This window comes from Lolium rigidum, chromosome 3 (genome assembly GCF_022539505.1).
Source record: "Lolium rigidum isolate FL_2022 chromosome 3, APGP_CSIRO_Lrig_0.1, whole genome shotgun sequence".
NCBI classification, from domain to species: domain Eukaryota; kingdom Viridiplantae; phylum Streptophyta; class Magnoliopsida; order Poales; family Poaceae; genus Lolium; species Lolium rigidum.
The window spans coordinates 27,374,830-27,381,020 of record NC_061510.1 but is presented as its reverse complement, the minus strand read 5'-3'; the positions used below and the strand labels follow the sequence as shown (position 1 = coordinate 27,381,020).

Sequence of the window (6,191 nt, the reverse complement as noted above, 5' to 3'; positions counted from 1 at the left end):
TATTCGTGCACCCCGTACGGATCATGGGTGGATCGGCTCTTTGAGCCGATTCACGGGATAACTCGAGAGCCGATCGAGGCTCGTATTTAACGTTTACATGTATGCCCTGCAGGAAACTAAGCGAGGCAACCTCATCACCTTCCCGACCAGGTATAGGTCAGGTGGCACGCCCTGCACTTCGCAACGCCGCGTGTGACCAGAAGAGCATTGCGGGCCGTCGCTCGGAGGGGTCTCAGCCAGCCGCAGCTCTAGGCTCCCCCCGGCTCTACAGTGTTGACAAGGCCGCTGCCCGCCGGTGGGTTTTGGCAGTCAACAGCTTGCTATCCCAATCTTCGTCCATTCAATGCTAGAAAATTGGAATATCGCTCCACTCAGTGTGTTTTCTTAGGCTATAGCAATATTCACAAAGGCTTTAAGTGTCTAGATATTAATTCTGGCCGACTATATATTTCCCGGGATGTCATTTTTGATGAAACGAGTGTTTCCCTTCTCTAAACTTCATGACAATGCTGGCATGCGATTTCGTGAGGAAATTCTTTTGTTACCACCTCACCTCCTCAATCCAAACACATTTGATCATGGGGGCGAACATAGCAATGATCCAACTGTGATTAATGTTTCTGCTAATCCTGTTTTTGAGATTTCAGAGAGTGCCGAACAGCGAGCACATGAAATAACAGGAAATCAGTCTGGCACGGAAGCCCAGGGTCGCGTGGGACCCACAGGATCTACGGCAGCGGAAAACGCGTCTTCGCCCTCTGTGCGGCAGCAACGCGACGAACCAGCGACCGCCACGCCAGGCAGACAGCCGACTGGCGCGCGCACTTCTCCCTTGCGCGGGTCCCGCCCACGTGCTGCTGCCGTGCCTTCAGGATCTTCTGCGGGCGGAGGCACAGGAGCTGGTAGCCACACGACACAGACTGGATCTCCTGCGGACGACAGTGGACGGAGACGAGCGTCGACGGCGGATCGAGCTCCGATCCCGGAGCAGATTCACCTGATCCCGATAGAGATTCTCCTGCACGCGTCAGATCAACGCCAGGTGCAGGATCTTCTGCTCCGCAAGCTGGTGGCGCTCCCCCTGTGCAGCGTATGAATACACGCCTACACTCCGGGAAAATACAACCCAAAAACTACAGAGGTATGGTCAGGTATGCAAATTTGACATCGACAGGTGAACCTGAACATTTAAATGAAGCTTTAAAAAATGAAAAATGGAAGAAGGCTATGGACGAAGAATATTTAGCACTTATGCAAAATAGGACTTGGCATCTAGTCTCTCCGCAACAGGCAGGAAAAAATGTTATAGATTGCAAATGGGTATATAAAATCAAACACAAGGCTGATGGTAGCATTGATAGATATAAGGCTAGACTAGTTGCTAAGGGGTTTAAACGAGAGATATGGCATAGACTATGAAGATACATTTAGTCCAGTAGTTAAGTCTGCTACTATTCGTCTTGTACTGTCTATTGCTGTGTCCAGGGGGTGGAGTCTTCGACAACTAGATGTGAAGAATGCGTTTCTCCATGGCGTTCTGGAAGAGAATGTCTATATGAGACAACCACCTGGGTATGAAGTTAAAGGCAAGACAGAATACATCTGCAAGCTTGACAAGGCTCTCTATGGATTGAAACAGGCTCCAAGAGCATGGTTTGCCAAACTAAGTGCAAAACTGATAGCTCTCGGGTTTACTCCCTCCAAAGCTGATACATCTTTATTCTTCTATTCAAAAGGCAGTATTACCATTTTTGTGCTCATTTATGTTGATGACATAATTGTTGCTAGCTCTTGTCATAGTGCAACAGCAGCTCTTCTTCGAGATCTACGGAAAGACTTTGCTTTGAAGGATCTTGGTGATATACATTACTTCCTTGGTATTGAAGTAAAAAGAATAAATAATGGGCTTCTATTGACTCAAGAAAAGTATACCTCGATGTGCTTAAGAGAGTAGGTATGGTAAATTGCAAGCCTATGAGTACACCCATGTCAACAAGTGAAAAATTGTCGAGCATATGAAGGAGATCCTCCGAATGCTGAAGATTCATCGAGGTACGGGAGTATAGTTGGTGCATTGCAATATTTAACTCTTACTCGACCGGATATTTCTTTTTCGATCAACAAAGTTTGTCAATTTCTGCATGCACCAACTACCTCACATTGGACTGCTGTTAAAAGGATACTGAGATATCTTAAAGGGACACCGAGTTTGGGGTTGAAGTTCAATAGGACCTCATCTATGATGATCAGTGCCTTCTCTGATTCTGACTGGGCAGGATGTCCAGATGATAGAAGATCAACTGGTGGCTTTGCTGTATTTCTTGGTTCTAACTTAATCTCATGGAGCGCAAGAAAACAGGCCACTGTTTCAAGATCTAGTACTGAAGCAGAGTATAAAGCTTTAGCTAATGCTACAGCAGAGGTGATGTGGATTCAAATTCTTCTTGATGAACTAAAGTTACCACATCCACCGGCAGCACAGCTTGTGGTGTGACAACATGGGTGCAACTTATCTTTCAGCCAATCCAGTCTTTCATGCTAGGACTAAACATATTGAAGTAGATTACCATTTCGTAAGAGAAAGAGTTGCTCGGAAATTGTTGAATATAAAGTTCATTCCAACAGGAGATCAAGTTGCAGATGGGTTAACCAAACCAATGACTGTACGCCAGCTTGAAGCCTTCAAGAACAATCTCAACTTAGATAAGTTGTGATTGAGGGGGTGTGTTAGCGAGTTGGTTAGATAGATTTGTATGTCTTGCCTTGTACACCACGATACCAAGAGATAAGGGTCGATGGTTTCCTTGCGTGTTGAGTTTGTAACAACCAGATTGTAAATCCTTTTGGGTAGTTGGTTAAACCCTCTATATAACACGCAGGGTGAGCCCCCAACGGGGTAAGTCACCTTAACCTAAATCTTCACAACTGGTTTATTAAAAATTTACACGAGTAAATATCAAAACAATATGCTCATGCGTGATTCATTTCGATTTTTCTGAAACTTGAAAATACTATTTTAAAGATTTCTTCAAATTCAGGTTCATGTGCATTTCTACTGCGTATTTTCGGATATGGAAGCTCCTTTTATTTTATCGCAGTAGTATAATAGAAATGTTGATTTCATGAGGTGTACACACTATTAGACTTTTAAGCTTAGCTGTCACGTAGTACTCATCATTTTTTTTTGTTAAATTACTACCATTATGGTTTAATTAGGTGATTCCATATTGTCAAGCATCTGGAAACACATGACTCGACTGCTTGTCCACATCAACAGAATGTTGGACCTGGTATAAGCTATCGGCGACCATTTCCAAATTTAAAGGTGTCAGTGTCAATTCCATGTTTATTGCCCCTCAGTTCTCTCTTTCGAGGTAGACGTGCATCATACATCTTGCTTAGCCTCTGAAGCAACATTCTGTTTTCTTGAATGCATGTACTAGTCAAGAAATACACCATGAGTGTAGTGACTATACGTTGATCAGTTATCCATTGCATGCATTGAATTCAGACCATGGAGGAACGAAGACTAATATTTTGGACATTTCCCATGACCCGAATCGTCGACCATTTTCCAGCAGCAATTCTACCGCACTCGAAGTCCTATGGTATTAACATTTTCCATTCCAATCAAGGCATACACCCTGCTGAATACTTCGAATAGAAGTCGGAACAAAAGACGACCATGGTAACATGCATATTTATAAGTTGAGTAAACTACATAAAATTACCACAATATATTAGGGCAGTGGTTTCAGGTCATTACCATTTATGATAATTTTTCCTAAAAACTACCACTTGTAAAACATAGTGTTACAAATCAAGCTAATAGTCGTTTGGCACGGCTGTAATTCTAAATCTAACTATAAGAGCTGAGTTGGAAGCATCCAGAAAAAAAGAGGTGAGGTGGACATGGGGACCACCAGTCAACCCCATCTTCCCCTCCTTACTTTGACTCGTCTCCCTCCAAGGCCATGACCGGCGACACGGCATGCGCTCCTCACGCTGCAGCTGCACCCGATCACCAGGAAGGTGATCACGCCGTGGCCGATCGAGGACCTCTTGCTCCACACCTTCCACATGCCGGCCTTCCTCGTCCGTGGCGACTACGCGGCGCTCCCAGCGTACTTCGCGGAGGCCGCCACACGGCACCCAAGATATTACCACCTTATCAAACAAAAAAGGAGTAAGCAGCTCGCCGTTGGGTTGGTGATCAAAGCACGAGGCCGAGAGATGGCGAAGACCGGCATCTCGCACGAGTATCTCCTCCACAACCTGTTGTTTCATGGCCATCTTCAATGCATACAACGGGTTCAAGATCTTCCTGCCGCGCATGGTCAAGTGCATGGCCCGCTCCGGCCTAGCCCTACACGCTATGCTGGCCAATGAGGTCCGAGAAGCCTGCCCCGAGGGCGGCGAGATCACCATGTTGGTCGAGGACATGGTGCCTCTGTTAAAATCGGTGGTGTGGGAGGCGCTGTGAATGAACCTGCAGGTGGAGTTCCAGTTCGGGCGTGCACGGCAAGACCTGGTGGTGGAGAGCCACGGCGCGGCGTACCAGGTGCGCAAGGGCGAGATGCTATTCGGGTACCAGCCCATGGCGACACGTGACCCGAGCGTGTTCAAGGACGACAACGAGCTTGTGCCCAAGTGGTTCGTGGATGGCGACGATCAGGAGAGGCTGCTTGGGAACATGGTGTGGTCGAACGGGCCGGAGGACGGCGTGGCGGCATAGGGGAACAAGAAGTGCCCCGGGAAGGACATGGTGGTGGCTGTGGGAAGGATGATGGTGGCGCAGATATTCCGGCGGTACGACACGTTCACCGGCAGCGTGGAGGACCTGTTGTTGGAGCCGATTGTCACGTTCACGTTGCTCACCAAGTCCGCGCCATTGACGGAAGACATCCCATAGGAGAAAGAATAAGATAAGGGGAAAGATGTGGGGCTGTCATTTGGGCTCCACGTCCAGCTCATCTTCTTCTCCACCAGTATTGCCAACTCAACACCGACATATGGGGCTCATCAATCAGGGTTGCTGTTAAAATGTCGCTAGACAAGAATTAGCTCGATTTGTAACCCTATGTTTCACAAATGGTAATTTTAGCAAAAATTGACATAAATGGTAGAAACCACTACCTAATGGTGGGAGATTTGTGTAATTTACTTCTATTAATATATGCAGCAATTTACCATGGTACTTCTGTGGTCTACAAACTTGAGTGCGTCGACCTCTGTTTGGCAACCATGGCTGGTGCGCATTTTGTCGCGTGCCGAGGACTGGAATGCATGAATAGTAGTCCACTTTCTTCTCATTGTTCTCTCTAGGCGACTGATTCAAGGGCGCCGTACCTCTGTACCCGGCAAAGCAAAACAGAGGACAGATTCTTCTCCCAGACATTTCATATAGCTAGTCATAGTTTTAGGACAATTATTATATGGAATAGTGACGCCTAAGAGTTTTTGCACAAATATTTATTTGGAGATAGGAATGTTTCTCCAAACATTGCAAGGCCAGGCATTTTTGTAGGCCTTTTTTTTTTCTTTTGCAGGGAAGTGTTCTGTCATTTGCTAGAGACTTTTACATTCTTACGTGTTAACTTTGCGCCTGCTGATCTGTTGTTCCCCAATTTATTTGAACGGGCATTATGAACAGACTGATGCAAAGAGATAGCCATAAGTAAACATATATACATACAAAATGTAACATTATTTGTAAGCCAAAGGACCAAAGGGGTTTCAGAGTAGAGGTTCTCATCTTCTTGAGGTCAACAATAAATATCTCTTGAGCGCATGGCTTTTTTAACTTACTGAATAAACAGGATGTTTGGCAAGAACTAATTTATAATAAGTATTTAGGTTCCGAAACGATGCCCCAAGTTAAAGCTAAAGTATCAGATTCACCTTTCTGGAAAGGTCTCGTGAAGGATGAGTTTTTCGAGAGAGTTTTTTTTCAAAATAGGGGATGGTGAAAATACTCGTTTTAGGAAAGACATATGGCTTCGTGATAAGCCGCTAGATGAACAACACCCTTCTCTTTTACAACATTGTGCAACAAAAACAAGTTTCGGTGGCACAAGTGTTGTCTCAAATTCCGCTTAATATTACCTTTACAAGAGAGGAAATACATTTGTATACCCACGCATGAGTGTGGGTGTTTCCATCAAAATCCATTTACTCTTACAAGAGCTCTA

At 45.4% G+C, this 6,191-nt stretch overlaps 1 pseudogene; it reads left to right on the top strand.

Moving 5' to 3' along the window:
• Nucleotides 1–4,912, top strand: part of LOC124694547 — a 6,383-nt pseudogene extending 1,471 nt beyond the window's left edge.
• Nucleotides 4,913–6,191: the final 1,279 nt, after the last annotated feature.